Genomic DNA, 18,978 nt, shown 5'->3' with positions numbered 1-18,978 from the left:
CCTAGAAGAAGAACAACAAAGGAATCCTAAAGCAACCAGAAGGACAGAAATAATGAAAGTTAGGGCAGAAATAAATAACATTGAGAATAGGAAAACCATACAAAAGATCAATGAAAGTAAATGTTGGTTCTTCGAAAGAGTAAACAAAATCGACAAACCTTTAGCCAGACTCACAAAACAAAAAAGGGAGAAGACCCAAATAAATCGGATAGTAAATGAAAGAGGAGAAATCACAACAGACACTGCAGAAATTCAACATATCATGCGAGGCTTCTATGAACAACTATATGCCACCAAGCTAGAGAACCTGGAAGAAATGAATGACTTCCTAGATACCTACCAACTTCCAAAACTAAGTAAAGAGGAAGTGGATAACATGAACAGGCCCATCACAGCCAATGAAATTGAAACAGTTATCAAAAATCTTCCCAAAAATAAAAGTCCTGGACCAGATGGTTTTACAAATGAATTCTACAAAACTTTCAAAGAAGAACTAATACCTCTACTTTTAAAAGTCTTCCAGAAGATTGAAGACACTGGAATACTCCCTGCCAGCTTCTATGAAGCCAACATCACCCTGATACCAAAAGCAGACAGGGACACAACCAAAAAAGAAAACTACAGACCAATATCTCTGATGAACATAGATGCGAAAATATTGAACAAAATTCTAGCCAACCGGATACAGCAGTATATCAAAAAGATTGTTCATCATGACCAAGTGGGGTTTATCCCAGGCATGCAAGGTTGGTTTAATATACATAAGTCAATCAATGTGATCCACCACATCAACAAAAGCAAGACCAAAAACCACATGGTCATATCAATAGATGCAGAGAAAGCCTTTGACAAAATACAACATCCCTTTATGATCAAAACACTACGAATAATGGGAATAGATGGAAAATTCCTGAAGATAGTGGAGTCTATATATAGCAAACCTACAGCCAACATCATACTCAATGGTGAAAAACTGGAAGCATTTCCCCTCAGATCAGGTACTAGACAGGGCTGCCCACTGTCACCATTACTATTCAACATAGTGTTGGAAGTTCTTGCCATAGCAATCAGGCAGGAGCAAGGAATTAAAGGCATACAGATTGGAAGAGAAGAAGTCAAATACTCCTTATTTGCAGATGACATGATAGTATACATGGAAAAACCTAAGGAATCCAGCAAGAAGCTTTTGGAAATCATCAGGCAATACAGTAATGTGTCAGGCTATAAAATTAACATTCAAAAGTCAGTGGCATTCCTCTATGCAAACACTAAGTTAGAAGAAATTGAAATCCAGAAATCAGTTCCTTTTTCTATAGCAACAAAAACAATAAAATATCTAGGAGTAAACCTATCCAAAGAAGTGAAAGACTTGTATACTGAAAATTATGAGTCACTACTCAAAGAAATTGATAAAGACACAAAGAAGTGGAAAGATATTCCATGTTCATGGGTTGGAAGAATTAACATCATCAAAATGAATATATTACCCAGAGCCATCTACAAATTTAATGCTATCCCCATCAAGATCCCAAGCACATTTTTTAGAAGAATAGAACAAATGCTACAAATGTTTATCTGGAACAGAAAAGACCTAGAATTGCTAAAACAATCTTGAGAAAAAAGAACAGAACCGGAGGCATCACACTTCCAGATCTCAAACTGTATTATAGGGCCATTGTCATCAAAACTGCTTGGTACTGGAACATGAACAGACACACTGACCAGTGGAATAGAATTGAGAGCCCAGAAATGAGGCCCCACACGTATGGACATCTAGTCTTTGACCAAGGGGCCCAGACTATTACATGGGGAAAGCAGAGTCTCTTCAATAAATGGTGTTGGAAACAATGGGTTGAAACATGCAGAAGAATGAAACTGAATCACTGTATTTCACCAAATACAAAAGTAAATTGCAAGAGGTTCAAGGACTTGGATGTTAGACCAGAAACTATCAGATACTTATATGAAAATATTGGCAGAACTTTTTTCCGCATAAATTTTAAAGACAGTTTCAATGAAACGAATCCAATTATAGGGAAGACTAAGGCAAGTATAAACCTATGGGACTACATCAAATTAAAAAGCTTCTTCACAGCAAAGAAACCACTACCCAAACCAAGAGACCCCACACAGAATGGGAGAAGATCTTTACATGCCATACATCAGATAAGAGTTTAATAACCAACATATATAAAGAGCTTGCCAGAGTCAACAACAAGACAACAAATAACCCCATCCAAAAATGGGGGGGGAGGACTTGGACAGAATATTCACCACAGAAAAGATCCAAAAGGCCGAGAAACACATGAAAAAATGCTGCAAGTCTCTGATTGTCAGAGAAATGCAAATCAAGACAACAATGAGATATCACTTCACTCCTGTGAGAATGTCATACATCAGAAAAGGTAACAGCAGCAAATGCTGGAGAGGATGTGGGGTCAAAGGAACTCTCCTGCACTGCTGGTGGGAATGTCAATTGGTCCAGCCTCTGTGGAGAACAGTCTGGAGAACTCTCAGAAGGCTAGAAATGGACCTACCCTATGACCCTGCAATTCCCCTCCTGGGGATATATCCTAAGGAACCCAACACATCCATCCAAAAAGATCTGTGTACACATATGTTCTTGGCAGCACAATTTGTAATAGCCAAAACCTGGAAGCAACCCAGGTATCCAACAACAGATGAGTGGCTGAGCAAGTGGTGGTATATATACACAATGGAATACTACTCAGCTGTAAAAAATGGTGACTTCACCGTTTTCAACTGATCTTGGATGGACCTTGAAAAAATCATGTTGAGTGAAATAAGTCAGAAACAGAAGGATGAATATGGGATGATCTCACTCTCAGGCCGAAGTTGAAAAACAAGATCAGAAAAGGAAACACAAGTCGAACCTGAAATGGAATTGGAGTATTACACCAAAGTAAAAGACTCTGGGGTGGGTGGGTAGGGAGAATACAGGTCCATGAAGGATGTTGAATGACATAGTGGGGGTTGTGTTGTTAAATGGGGATCTGGGGAATGTTATGCATGTACAAACTATTGTATTTACTGTTGAATGTAAAGCATTAATTCCCCAATAAAGAAATAAATTATTAAAAAAAAAAGAAAAAGAAAAGAAAAAAATAAATGGAAACATACCACTTGAATAACTATTGAAAACTTTTGTGGCTTTGTGATTAGAAGGAGAGTTTTAACTGCATTTTGAACCAGCTCATATCACAGTTCACTGAAATGCAAGGGTCAGATTTATAATGAATGTCTCAAAGTGGTACCTGTGCATTATATATGTTCTCCTCAGCTTTGTAGGCAGATGGAGAGAAAGACAGATGCACTGAATTGTTTTTGCCCCTCACCCTTCCATTTTCTACATCCCAGACTGAGGAAGCAGTATTAGAGATGACCGGGGGTCAGGCTCAGCAGGTTGAGCACACATGGCACAAGGCCCAGTGTAAGGATCCCGGTTTGAGACCCCAGCTCCCCACCTGCAGGGGGGTTGCTTCACAAGTGGTGAAGCAGGTCTGCAGGTGTCTCTTTCTCTCCACCTCTCTGTCTCCCCTCCTCTCTCGATTTCTCTCTGTCCTATCCAACAACATCAATGGCAACAATAACAGTAATGACAACAACAAGGCCTACAAAGAAAAAAATGGGAAAAAATCACCTCCAGGAGCTGTGGATTCATGGGGCAGGCACCAAGCCCCATCGATAACCCTAGAGGCAAAAAGAAAAAGAAAGGAAAAAAAGACCATACATAGTTATTCAGATTTCCCCACTTCCTCTTATTCTCGCTTAGAAAATCCACACAACTGATACAAATAAGAGGGTGAGATTCCAATAAAGAGTACATTAAAAAGTCTGTCTTTTTAGGAGTGATGAACTAATTCTTTCATATTGTTACCAGCATACAATATTCATGTAGTATGCCTCTACAGAAGACTCTGTGATGTCTGTGCATAGCCAACTTTCTTCCTTTATCATTTATTCAGAGAGAGTATGGAGCCTCTACTGTTTTGGCTTTCTGAGGTTGATTTGATCACTCAGGTTTTTTTGTTTGTTTGGTTTTTGCCTCCAGGGTTATCGCTGGGGCTTGGTGCCTGCACTATGAATCCACTGCTCCAGGAGGCCAACTTTCCCATTTTGTTGCCCTTGTTGTCACTGTTATCCTTGTCATTGGTGCTATTCTTGTTATTGGATAGGACAGAGAGAAATCCAGAGAGGGGGAGAAAAAAATAGACACGTGCAGACCTGCGACCACCCCTGCAGGTGGGGTGCCAGGGGCTCAAACCCGGGTCGTTACGCTAGTCTTGCTAGGTCTATTTTGGTATATACTCCAAGGGGCCTATGACTTTTACTGATTTTTGCCTGAGGCTGACAGCTATTCGCTCAGGTTTTTAAACTTACATTTATGTTTAGATACCGCAAATATACCTAGGAGAAAGCTCAAGTTGTCATCTGCTAAGACACTTTACCATGTATCTTTAACCCACTGTGCTACCACCTGGCCCCCTAATCAAGTATTGTTTTTTCAAGTTGACATATTTGATTAGAGTTTTTGTTAGTGTTCTAGTGTAATTAAGGTGGGCTTCCATATATTATTCTTGAAAGCAGAACTGGAAGGACCTTGGGAGATAAAAGAGTTTTCAGATATTTGTTTTTCATGATCAATAACCTTTCAAGCATAGAAACACTAATTAAATCAAGGGCTCAGATTAAATAAAGCACATATGGTAACAGCCTGTAATTAACAGAGCCTGGACTGAAGCCCAGGTTAGTTTGACTTGCTACCATACCCACTTAGTGAATATCAGTGGGTATCCAGTCTTCTTCTTCTAGCGTTTGCCCTTCTTCCGTAGCCAGTTAACAGCGTCAGGTTGAGCCTGATGTAAAGTTTTGAGACCTCCTTTGAATCTGGAGAGGTGGCAGTCATTGACTATGTGGGACATAGTCTGTCTGTAGCCGCAGGGGCAGTTTGGGTCGTCTCTAGCTCCCCAGCGGTGGAACATAGCGTGGAACATGGCGCACCGGCCATGGCCTGTTCGATAGCGATTGAGGAAGGCCCAATCATAATGTGCTAGGTCAAAGCTGGGTTGACGCTGATTTTGTAGAACAAGAATTTGGGGACAGTTAACGTTTGACAGTGTTTTACTTAGTAAGATCATTAAAATAACTTGTAAAATCATGTCACTATTACTTCATCAAAGTAGACATGCCTTAAAGATGTATTTATCTTTTATGAGAGAACGCAAGAGATTAGAAGACTTCTGTCATATGAGGTAACAAGGATTGAATCCTGGGCTTTTTGCATGCAAGTCTTGTGCTCTGCCTGCTGAGTCACCTACCTATCAGCAGGAAAGGGTAGTGTGAGAGAGAGAACAGAGATATTTGGGCCTCATGCATTCATGATTTCACCTCTTCTGGGCTGACTTTTTTTATTCAGATAGAGATGCAAAAATCGGGAAAGACACTACAATCTTGAAGCTCACCTTGTGATATTCTCACAAGTAGGCACCCTACCCAGTGAGCAACTCCCTGATCCAAGAAGGGGTATTTTAAGATAATAGAGGTAAGAAGGGTTGAATCTTTGAGTCCATATAGCAAAATAATAATTTTATGTAAAACCCTGCTATGTTTTCTGATGTACGACATTCTCACAGGGGTCAGGTGGCATCTCATTGCTGTCTTTATTTGCATTTCTCTGACATCAGTGACTTGGAGAATTTTTTCATATGTCTGTTGGCCTTTTGGGTAACATCTTGTTATCTGGAATTAGCTACCTTATTGCCTACTGTGCCTGTATAAATACACTCTCCCCCCCCCCCTTTTTTAAATTTTACTTCAGTGTATATTATTTGCTTCTCATATTGGAAGTAGCAAGTAGTAAGTTTGGTGTAGGGAAATAAATTTAGATGATTTACATTTCTGTGTATATCCCCCCCACACACACACACACAATCATTCCGCATACAGAAAAAAAAGATGGAAAATTCCTGAATAACCAGTCTTCCTTAATATAACCACCAGGGGGCGACCAACACTTTCAGATTGTGATGATTCAGTCCAGTAAAATTAATGTCTTTTCTCCATTTTTTTATGTTTCTCCTTCCGATACTTTAATAAGAAGCCATGGAAAATAAATAGCCCTTCATGAGATTAAATGACACGCTATATATGAAATGTTGCACTTGTTGGGTACAGTGACCTTTGCTCTTAAGGATAAGTTTCTTAAATCTTCTGTGAAGATGCAGGGTAAGTGGCCTGAATCTCCCCCCACCCTCCTCATTATATTGAATTCCAGTTTACCCTTTACAGTCACACTTATGATCCTTTTCTCCTTCATGAGATATATATATATTTTTTTAACCCCTTGACTCTTAGAGGTGTAGAGGTGAAACTAGACAGGGTGACAGTGGTGACACTTATTTTCAGACTTGTTCCTCAGCTAGTCTGTGAGAATTCCAGTTGTTCCAGAGTCTCCCAATTTGTTCTGCTAGTCTTCCTGGGTTTTCTCCCTTGTGCTGGTTATTAGTGTGACTGTCAGAACTCGGCATTTGATCTTCCCTCCCTTGTAATGCAGTTTCTGTTCCCATGGAAGGCATGTGGAACCCCCACTGAGCAGGTGGTTGGTTCTAGTGCTGCCAGTGCCTTCAGGGCTGCCTGTCAGAGCTGGCCTCCTCTCCAGCTCCTTCTGTCTCCCTGCTCAGGTCTTTGTGCTGCAGGGGAGAATGTAATTTTTAATCCTGTTTTACAGTTTTTATCATCTTTATTTTTTGCATAGAGATAGCCAGAAATCAAGAGGATTGGGGAGATAGGGAGAGAGACAGAGACAGAGAAACACCTGTAGCACTACTTCCCCACTTGTGAAGCTTTCCCCCTCACAGGTAAGGACTGGGGGCTTGAACCCAGATCTTGCACATTGTAACACTCAACCAGGTCTGCCACCACCCAGCCCAGAGAGAATACAATTTTTTTTTTTTAAGCAACTGTTGCGATGTTTTTTTTTTTTATTTCTTTATTGGGGAATTAATGTTTTACATTCAACAGTAAATACAATAGTTTGTACATGCATAACATTCCCAGTTTTCCACATAACAATATAACCCCCACTAGATCCTCTGTCATCCTTCTTGGCTCTGTATTCTACCCCAGAGTCTTTTACTTTGGTGCAATATGCCAATTCCAGTTCAGGTTCTACTTGTGTTTTCTTTTCTGATCTTGTTTTTCTTTCTTTCTTTTAATTTTTTTATATTAATAAAAAGGAAACACTGATAAAACCATAGGATAAGAGGGGTACAACTCCCCACAATTCCCACCACCAGAACTTCGTATCCTGTCCCCTCCCCTGATAGTTTCCCTATTCTTTTTTTTTTTAATTTCTTTATTGGGGAATTAATGTTTTATATTCAACAGTAAATACAATAGTTTGTACATGCACAACATTTCCCAGTTTCCCATATAACAATATAACCCCCACTAGGTCCTCTGTCATCCTTCTTGGATCTGTATTCTCCCCACCCACCCACCCCAGAGTCTTTTACTTTGGTGCAATACACCAATTCCAGTTCAGGCTCTACTTGTGTTTTCTTTTCTGATCTTGTTTTTCAACTTCGGCCTGAGATAATACAATTTCTTAGACATCCTTTGGGTTATATTGCATAACTTGACTTAATATGGTATAATCTTGTAGTTGTAAACATTACAGAAATCTTAGATAAATAGGCATTTAGTATTTAGTGTCCCCCCCCCCGCCCTTTTAATGAAAGCCACCTTTTTCCAGTTTAAAAAAAAAATACACCCAAGGCTTTAATGTGAAGTGGTCTTTTCTTTTCATAGATTTGTGAAATGACGAGATAGCCTACCGGTAGGGCACCTGCTTTGTCATATGCATGGTCCATGTTCAAGCCCTGGCACACCAAATGGAAGTTCAACTGAGGGGAGACTTTGGTGTCGTGGTGTTTCTTCTTCACTCTGCCTCTGTCCATCTCTATCTAGAAAAATCAACCTACATTGGTAAAACAACACGTCTGAAGTCCTGGTAAACCAGAAAGAGATGCTGGGGGGAGAGGAAGGAAAGGTTCCTTTATAAATGAGGGAGAGAACCAGATCACTCTGGCATCTGTGGTGCGGGGTTCAAGCTTAGGATTTTGTGCTTGCAAGTCCTGTGCTATACTGCTATACCTCACTTCAGCTTACTAAGTTTTAAAATATATATATATATTTTTTTGCCTCCAGGGTTGTTGCTGGGGCTCGATGAATCCACTGCTCCTGGAGGCTATTTTTTAAAAATATTTTATTTATTTACTCCCTTTTGTTGCCCTTGTTGTTTTATTGTTGTAGTTATTGTTGTTGTTATTGATGTCATTGCTGTTGGAAGGACATAGAGAAATGGAGAGGAGGGGAAGACAGAGAGGGGGAGAGAAAGACAGACACCTGCAGACCTGCTTCACCGCCTGTGAAGCAATTCCCCTGCAGATGGGGAGCGGGGGCTCAAACCGGTATTTTTTAGACCAGTCCTTGCACTTTGTGCCACGTGCACTTAACCCTCCCGACTCCCCCTGGAGGCTATTTTCCCCCCTTTTGTTGCCCTTGTTGTTTTAGTGTTGTTGTGGTTATTGTTATTGATGTCGTTGTTGGATAGGACAGAGAGAAATCGAGAGAGGAAGGGAGACAGCGAGGGGGAGAGAAAGACAGACACCTGCAGACCTGCTTCACTGCCTGTGAAGCAACTCCCCTGCAGGTGGGGAGCCCGGGGCTCTAACCGGGATCCTTAACATTGGTCCTTGAGCTTTGCACCACCTGCACTTAACCCACTGCACTACCACCCGACATCCTAATAAAAATGTTTTTTACTCTATTGAAGTGCTTTCTTAGATTCCACATATACTTATATACTACAGTATTTGTCTTTCTCTAATTTTGTAGTTTTTATTATTAATGATTTAACAGTGGTTTAAAAATGACAAAATTTCATCTCTCTCTGACTTTAAAAATATTTATTTACTGGATAGAAACAGAAATCAAGAGGGAAGGAGGAGCTAGAGTGGCCAGCTAGAGAGGGAGAGAGAAAAAGACACCTGCAGCACTGCTTCATGGCTCTCAAAGCTTCCGCCACTTCAGATGGGGACCAGGGACTTGGACCTGGGTTGCTGCACACTCAACCTGGTGAGTGAACCACCACTTAGCCCACTTCTCTAACATATTTTACTTAATTACTGTCCTCAAGCACCATTGTGCTATGTTCAATTTTGTTCTTACTCAGGATGGAATAATGTTCCAGAGAGAGAATATGTGTGTGGGACAGGGTAGAAAGCATAATGGTTTTGCAGAGACACTCATGCCTGAGGCTCCAAAGCCCCCAGGTTCAGTCCTCCACACCATCATAACCCAAAGCTGAGCAGTGTGTGCTTAACCAGGTACGCCACTGCCTGCCTCCCCTTTATTAGTTTAATTGCCACCAGGGTTATTTCTCCAGGATGAATATACTACTTCTGGTGGCATTTTTTCCTTTTTAAAAATTTCTTATTTATTTGCTAGGACAGAGAGAATTTGAGAGCAAAAGGGATGTAGGGAGAGAGACAGAGAGACACCTGCAGTAGCTTTACCACTTAGGAAACTTTCCCCCTGCAGGTGGGGAGAAGGTCTCAAACTTTGGTCACTGAGTATAGTAATGTGTGCACTTAATCAGATGCAACACTGCCCAGCACCCTCAAGTCAATTTTATAAGGGGCATAAGATAGAAATATAATTTAATTTTCAGTATCCTTTCCCCTTTGAGCCTTGCTTGTTTATTTTTTAATATTTTATTTATTTTTTCTTTGATAGAAAGTCAAAGAGAAATTGAGAGGCAAGAGTGAGATAGAGAGGGAGAGAGAAAAAGAGCCTGTAGCATTGCTTCACCACTTGTGAAGCTTCCCCACTGCATGTGAGGATGGAGCCTTGAACCCGGGTCCTTGCATATTGTAACATATGCACTGTAATAGGTGCATTACCACCCAGACTTCTTGGTTCCCTTGCAAAATATTAGTTGCCCAACCATTTTTTAAAAATTAAATTTTAGTAGTTACTTCCCAGTATTTACTCACACTTTTTTCTATCCCTTGTTTCCTTTCTTTTATGACTCTCATCTTGCATATAACTTCTAGCTTAATGGTTTATCATAGATAATCTGAAACTCTTTATTTTCTTCATTTATCTTCCTATTTATTGGCCCAGATAATCTCAATTGAACTGTCTTAAGTTTTCTCTTTTTTTAATATATATATTTAATATTTTTATTTGTTTTAGGGATTTACAGAGAGAAAGACACACAGAGAGCCCAGAGCACTGCTCAGCTCTGTCTTGTGGTAGTTCTGGGGATTGAATCTGAAACCACAGAGCCTCAAGCATAAAAGTCTTTTGCATAACCATTATGCTGTCTCCCATGCCCCACCTTTAAGTTTTCTGCCGATTCTCTATGAGAAAGTAGTGTAGACTGCCATTGTGTTGAAGCTGCTTTAACTACAGTGCATATGGAAAATCTGAGTAGAGGACATTTGAGTTGAGATTTGGTCATAGTAACATACTTTTTTTTCCTTTTTTCCCTAGAGCACTGCTCAGCTCTGGCTTATAGTGGTACCAGGGCTTGAACCTGGGACTTTGGAGCCTCAGGCATGAGAGTATTTTTGACTAACCATTATGCTATCTTGCTGGGAAATTGTGCAGATGCAGTCACATCTGCCATGTTGTCCCCTCAGGCTATTGCCAGTTCCTGCGAGAGTTGGTACATTCTCAGAGTGCCTGTTCCGCCATGTTGTCCCCTCAGTCAAGTGCCAGTTTCCGTGAGAGTTGGGACATTCTCGGAGTGCCTTTCCCAACCAATCCTGTCCCAGCTCGTCACTCCCGGTTTTTGCCCTATAAAGCCCTTCTTCTTCTACCCCTCGTTCTCTTGCCCACTTTTCACTTTGGTGATTAGATGCAGGGAAGGTTGCTGTGCGAGGCGGCCATTTTGGCTAGCTCCACGTGGCCCAAACCACTGCGCTGTCACCCAACTCTGAGGTGCCAATGCCAATAAAGAATTGTGTTCCCTTTCTGCTCTGGATCGCCTCTCTCTCTCCTCCACTTCGCAGCACAACACTATCTACCCCTTCCCTTTGTATTTTTATGTTGGTGGGCTTTTCCCAAAATTTCAGACTCTACTTCCATGGCTTGGAGAAGGGTGTTGACCTCCATAAACTAGTGTGTTTAATGGGAATTTCTGTGTTTCAGTTTGAGCTCCCCAGGTATATAGTACAAATAAATGCTCTGGTTCCAAAACCTTTATTTTTAAATAGGTCATTGCCAATTGTTCTAAAATAGTATTTATAAAGAAATCTTTATTGTTTAGACAGAGTTAGTTTTTTTTTTTATGGAATAGTGGGAGGACTTAATTATAGTTTTAGCACACATTGGCATGCAGAGAGCAATTCAGAAGGAAGTCAAGGAATTTTGAGTCTTGTAAGCCAAGATACTTATTCCATCTTAATAATGCTATGAGTTTGATGTTTATTTTACCAGTAAATATTCCCATAAGTATCAGGTAATTGGGCTTCATTCTATGGCCTGAAGGCCAGTGTTCCTGAACTTGGTGAAACCAACTGAAAAAAAAAAGAATTCCAAAGATGGAATTTCTCCATGGAAAATGTGTTGCTTCCAGCCCTTGGTATTCACACCTAAGGCCTGTTGGCAGCTGTTTCTTGGCCAACTGAAACAGGGATGGTGGTACATAAAGGGGGTTTCTATGGAAACCTGAATCAGAATGATATTGAGGCTTGGAAGATCAAAGCAACAGTGAATTGTTTGAGGAGTCCTATGAAGACTTCACAGCCTTATTGTTCTCTGCAGAAAATACTATAGCCAAGACTTTGGAATGTTTTCTTCTCCAGATGCAATAGAACAATGTATGCTAAATAGAAGTTAGTAGTTTGCTTGTGAATTTATCAGTTTTAATTATTTCACTAGCTATTTTACTATATCCCTCTTTGCCATAAAGAAAATTATTTGTTTTCTTTTCTCATCCTTATTTTAATAAATCTATGAAGCAATAAGTTTCACAGAACATGCTGAGCTTGTAAATTTGGTAGCAAATAATGATACTTCTTTTCATAAATCATAGGTAATCTATTGAGTGTGTTACTTTTCCTCACATACTTTTTAAAAAGATATACAAATGACCATGTTCCAGATGCACACAGAACTGAGTTGCCATTCTGCCTGGGAGGTTTTAGTCTATAGCTGTGTTCCTTCACATAAACTTTTTAAAATTTTATTTTATAAAATTACATGTCAACAGGGGTTTAAATCCACACCATTCACACCGCCAGAAGCCAGAGTTTTGAAACTTCACTCTCCCCACTGCAAGCCACTACAGTTACCCTATGATTGTAGACATGGGCCAACCATCATCTCTACAACTATCTGTCTACATTTATACATAATTTCCCCCTTTTCCTTCCTGATCCAATCCTCTCTTTCCCTCCAAGCCAATCATGACAATATAAGTCCCTCCATATGTCCTTCTCCTTTTCCTTCTCTCTCTTTCTGGGACATGATGGAACTGGAGTTTAGAGCCCTCTTATCTTCCTCCTATCACTTCTCCCCTGCTGGGAGTATGGATCAATGTTGTTTTTGGGGTGCAGAAGTTAGTTCTGGCTTCTGTAGTTGCTTCTCCACTAGACATGGGCATTGGCGGGTCTTTCCATACCCCCAGCCTGTTTCTGTCTTTCTCTAGTGGGCCAGAGCTCTGGTGATATAATGTTCCAGGACACACTGGTGACATCTTCTGCCCAGAGAAGTCAGGATGGAATTATGGTAGCATCTGTAACTTGGCATCTGGAAGGTGGCAGGACATAAGTTGAGACAAAATGGTTAATGAACAGGAATCAAAAAGTAGGATTAGAGCAGATGAGGTTATGGATTTTAGGGTAGAAGAAAGCTAGGAAGTTCATTTTAGGCGTGTTCCTGGGGGCACACAACTATGGTAGCTAGCCTGAAGTTGGATACAAATATTGTCTGAGAGTATGGTGTCAGAGTAAAGGGCTAGAAAGTTGGATTAGGGCAGTGAATAGCTCCCATTCTTGAAAAAAATTCTGTGGATAAAATTAGCTATTTATCCACCTGACTCAAGGCATATATATATCACCAGAGCCTGTGTAACCTCTAAGTCCCTATTGGTCTGAGCTCACAGCTCATGGTCACAGCTGGGAATATTTCAGGACCAGTCTTTGAGTGGCAGGACAGGATACCCCAGCCTCCCTTCAGAGACTGGGGCTATCCCTACCATCATTGCTTTATGGTGAGGACATGTCCTGAGAGGGCCCACAGCATGCTGTTCCTGATGGAAGTGACCAGTGGTGGTGGAGAAAGGAATCCATTAGAGGTCTAGGCCCATCATATCTGTGTGGGACTCCAAGGATTCCCTAACTAGGGCCCCAGTTGATGAGGTGGTGTGATATTGACCAAAAGGGCCATTATTAAGTGATCCAGTCTCTTGCCCTTATCCAACTTTTGTAGTCCTTTCTTTATCTGATGACCTTAGACTTTCTTCCAGTTGTTTTAAGTGCTGAGTATCATTTGTTGAACCCAACCAGAATTGGGTTTTTGGATCTGTCTTCTTTGGGCCTTTCTGCTAGGCCACCTAGCTAATTTGGATTAAGTCTGTAATCAGTCAGAGAATTTAGGCACTTCAACTACTATTGAGCACTTTGAGTTGTATAATTACCCCTTACTTATGGATACATGTACACTTGTACCCAGTACCCCAAACCCTAGCCTAAATTTGATATCTTGTTACTTGGTTAAATGATGTGCCGTCTAACGTGGATGTAGATAGTCCCATGTGTTAGGAAGGATCTCACCAGATTTGAAGAGTTGCAGGGTTGATTTTTTAGGCTTGGTATGTCTGATTACAGTCCATAGTAAGAATTCAGTAGCAGCATAATGATCCTTGACATAAACTTAATCTGCAACAGGTTCTTTGCTTAGTTGTTTTTGTTTTGTTTTGTCTTTTTATACAACCCTGTTATCATTACAGTAAATAAAGTGAGGGAAAATATTTCCATGAATGTATTTTCTCAAATTTATTTTATATTGTGGGTCTTAGACTCTTATTATCTCTATCGTATTCCTGTTTTATAAAGGTGAAAGTATCCTAGTGAAGGTCAGTGGGACATACATATTCTTTTTGCTTCTTGGCAGAAGTCAGATAAGTTACCTGAAGATACTGTGTTTGACTATGAAGATCTATGTCCTTCATTCTGAAGGCCACTTTAGTACTGGTTGTTTTTGTTATGATTATTCAAGATATATTCACCATGAAGTAATGAAGACTGGGTATATTATACCAAGATGTATGATTAAAATAGACTGTGCACATGAAATACTGAGAGAGGGAACATCAGTGTTACAGTATTATTAGTGCCCCCCGGGCAGACGACCCCACCAATGCATCTTAAAGCCCCATCTCCCCAATATCTTTGCCCCACTAGGGAAAGAGAGAGACAGGCTGGGAGTATGGATCGACCTGCCAACACCCATGGGTTGAAAGGTAAGCAGTGAGTTAAGCACAGGTGGCACAGAGTGCAAGGACTGGCTTAAGGATCCCGGTTCGAGCCCCTGGCTTCTCGCCTGCAAGGAAATCACTTCACAGGCGGTGAAGCAGGTCTGCAGTTGTTTGTCTTTCTCTCCCCCTCTCTGTCTTCCCCTCTTCTCTCTATTTCTCTCTGTCCTATCCAACAACAATGGCATCAATAACAACAACAATGAAACAAGGGCAACAAAAAGGGAATAAATAAATAAGTAAATATTAAGATATAAATCAGAACAAATTGTTGACTAGTCATGAACCTAAAGGCAAGACTATTGCAGATAAAGATTTGGGGTCTCCATTTTGGAAAAAGCTAGTAGGTCTATTTTAGGTATATTCCAAGGGGCCCATGACTTTACTAGTTTTTGCCTAAGCCTGACGTCTGATATGCAGGTGGATCCAAGTTATTGTCTGGAGAGATGATGTTATAGCTGGAAAAGGGACTAGAAATCTGGATCAGGGAAGAGAGTAGCCCCCAAATATGGGAAAAGTGTATAAATAGTGTTGACTATAAACCTCATCGATTTGATCTGGGGCCTATATTCAGCACAGGAGCCTATGTAACCTCTGCATCCCTGTAGGTCCAAGCTAGCATTCTGTGTCATGAGTAGGAGCATTCCAGGTTGCACCAATTTCAGGACCCATCTTCCTTAGATGGTAGGTAGAGTATGTTGTCCAACCTTCTTTCGGAGAATGGAACATTCCCTACCATTGTTGATCCACATTGAGGGCAAGGTCCTATGGGGGCCCACAAAGGGGTCCATTATGTTGTTCTTGATGGAGATGCCCAGTGACAGTGGAGAGAGGGATCTATTTTAGGTCTAGGCCCATCATGTCTGTGTGGGTATCCCAGGACTCCCAGACTAGGGCCCCAGGTGATGGGTGGCCTGGTAGTGACTAAAGAGTCATCATTAAAATATGCCTGTCTCTTTCAATCTAAGTAATAGTAAAATGGGATTACTTGTGACCCTTCCTTGTTTTCCACACATACAAAAAATACAATAAAACATATTGGTAGAGAAACTCCCCTTAATTTCCATCTGAAAACAAATGAGAAGGGACCTAAAAGATTAAGAGACAAGGGTTTTCCTTCATTAGAAGAGTACAAATGACAATTTTTTTTGGTGAGAATACGAAGGAAAGAAACTTGAATACACTGTTAGTGGGACTGTAAACTGGTGCAGCCCCAGAGGAAAATGGACTGGAGAGTCCTTAACAAATACAGAGCAGAAATACCTTGTGATCTAGCAATACCAGGTCTGGGGTTAGACAGGGAGAATTGTAAATAATGGAATGACCAGGCTTGTTATTAAAGGGTTCTGAAAAAGCACGGGAAAAGGTGCTTGACCTAGATTTGCAAGGCACAGAGGCAGATAAGGATTTCCAGATGATGTGTAATTACAATGAAAGCCTTTAGAGTAATTGGGATTTAGTAAGTGGAAAGAAGGAAGAGGAGGAGAAGAAGGACAACAAGCTCTCAAGCAATGAGAAAAGAGCATAAAGGGGGAGATGGAAGACACGGAGGGGAACAGGGGGTTTCACTGGGCAGACAGAAACACGTTGGGAAAAAAGACAGGCTGCAGAGTTAAATGGAAGCCATACTGGCATATGAGAGTCTGAACATGATTGTAAAAGCATCAGGGGATCACTGGAGTGTTTAAAGAAGTGGAGTGGTATGTTTATGCTTGCATTTAAGAAAGAAATCCTGATTATAGAGTCAATTTGTCATTAATCATCACAGGAACAGCTGAGTAGAAAAGGAAATTTATTGGTGAGCAACTGATACTTGGAAAGCATGTCTGGCCAGCACAGGCAACACAAGCTTCAGAATGAAGATGTGGAGGGTCTGGTTTTATACTGAGTAGAATTAGGGTAGTGTTGCATTCTACACTTATTTAGTTTGCTAGGAAATGTCATGCATCTTTGTAAGGATGGGAGGGGAGTGGGCATGTCTACCCAACTGAGGAACATATAGTGGCTTTACGTTGTTTGTGTGGAAAACTACAGAGAAACCCCTTATCAGTAGTTGTTCTTCTCTTCTCTTTTTTCTTTCTCCTTCTGTCTCTCTGTCTCTCTCTTTCATCTGGAGAGAGAGAGAGAGAGAGAGATCAAGCACAGCACCAAAGCTTCCTTCCAGCTCAAATCGGGGTTGTACACTATCTAAGTGAGCTATTTCACTGACCCAATGGTATATTTTTGAATATGGTAACGAGGAGAAAGGAAACTGTTAGTTGAAGAGGGTGTTCCAATATGTCCCTTCCACAGACCAGTTCTGCCCAGTTTGGCATCCAGGGGGACCTTATCTGGTACATGACAGTGGAGAATATTGGGGTGAGAATATTTTGCACAAAACAGAAATTTTACACATGTACCAATAATTGTATATACTGTAAACCATTAGTCCCCAAATAAATACATAAAGAGCTGTAAGGCTCTATCTTTTTACTTTAATTGTAAAATAAAAAGAATATGGCATTGGCTGCTTGTAGGGATGGACTCTTACATCTCTCAAACTGCAAGTTTCAGCCAGTGTGTAGTTTTTACATCCTTATTTCTAGTAAGTCCATCTCAGTTTTAACAAGAAGGAAAGGGGGAAGAGTTACAAAGAATTTTGATTATTTGATGGCAAATTGGAAAGAGGGAAAAGTGTATAATAGAAGGAGAGGGATACTGAATATGGGCCCCAGATCAAATTGATAGGGTTTACAGTTATATATACTTTCCCCATATTTGGGAGCTACTCTCTTTCCTGATCCAGCTTTCTAGTCCTTTTTCCAACTATGATGTCATCTTCCCAGATAATAACTTGGGTTCATTTGCATATTAGATGTCAGGTGCAGGCAAAATCTAGAAAAGTCATGGCCCTCTTGGAATATACCTAAAATAGACCTACTAGCTTTTTCCAAAACAGAGACCCGGAATCTTCATCTGCAATATTCTTTTTTAAAACATATTTATTTATTTATTTATTTATTTCCTTTTTGTTACCCTTTGTTGTTTTTATTGTTGAAGTTGTTATTATTGCTGTTGATGTCGTCGTTGTTGGGTAGGACAGAGAGAAATGGAGAGAGGAGGGGAAGACAGAGAAGGGGGGAGAAAGATAGACACCTGCAGAGCTGCTTCACCACCTGTGAAGTGACTCCCCTGCAGGTGGGGAGCCAAGGGCTTGAACCAGGTTCTCGAACCGGGTTCCTTAAGCGCTTAACCCACTGCACTACTGCCCGACTCCCAATATGCAATATTCTTGCCCTTAGGTTCATTATTAGTCAACAATTTGTTCTGCTTTATATGTTAATTCTTTTTCAAGGTTCCAGATGCTACCATGATGCCAACCGGACATACTTCCCCGGGCACATGACCGCACCAATGTATCTTGAAGCCCCACCTCCCCAGATCTTTGCCCCATTAGGGAAAGAGAGAGACAGGCTGGGAGTATGGATACACCTGCCAACACCCATGTTCAGCGGGGAAGCAATTATACCTCATAATGATCCTGGGTCCATGCTCCTAGAGGGATAAAGAATAAGGAAGCTATCAAGGGAGGGGATTGAAAACAGAGTTCTGAGGGTGGGAGTTGTGTAGAAATATACCCCTCTTATCCTGTAGTCTTGCCAATATTTCCATTTTATAAATAAAAAAAAAATTTTAAAGGAGAGGAGAGATAAATGTTGTCATCACCATCATCATTGTTATCATTATTTCTATTTTTGTCACTAGCTGGAGATTCACTGCTTCAGGCTGACTTTTTCTGATACAAAGGTAGAAAGACACCATAGCACGAAGTTTCCTTCAGTGTGGTGGGGGCCAGCCTCAAACCTCGATAATGCCCATGGCAAAGCAAGCACATTCTCCAGGTGAACTGCCTACTAGCCCTGGAAATACCTTTACTCTGGTGAAGGAAGATGGTGGTAGCTTGTACACTGATGACAGTGCTATGAAGAATAACAGTAATCTAAGAGATAATTTATTTAAGAGCTTTTCCTGATAGAATGTTTTCTTCCTGTTATTTATTTTTTACTCATGATTTAATAAAGGTTTACAATATCATAATATTATATAGTTACACACCATGCCCACCACCAGTGTTCTCTGCCCCTACCTTAAGAGTTTGGCTACTACTGTGTTCTTACATTTTTTGTTTCTTTAACCAGCTCATATACTTCAGTTCTCTAAATTCCATGTATGAAGTAAACCATCAGTAGTTGTCTTTTCACCTCTACTTACTTCACTAAGCATAATTCCCTCCAGCTCCATCAGTTTTGTCCCAAAGGACACAAAAATGTTGATAGAACTTTGGATAGATTGGTTGTGGAAGCCAAGAGAGAGCTAGTTATATCCTGGCTTTGTGCTAATACAAGTTACTGTTAATACCATTTAGCATA

The sequence above is a fragment of the Erinaceus europaeus genome, chromosome 3 (assembly GCF_950295315.1).
Source record: "Erinaceus europaeus chromosome 3, mEriEur2.1, whole genome shotgun sequence".
NCBI lineage: Eukaryota > Metazoa > Chordata > Mammalia > Eulipotyphla > Erinaceidae > Erinaceus > Erinaceus europaeus.
This window is presented reverse-complemented; position numbering follows the sequence as displayed.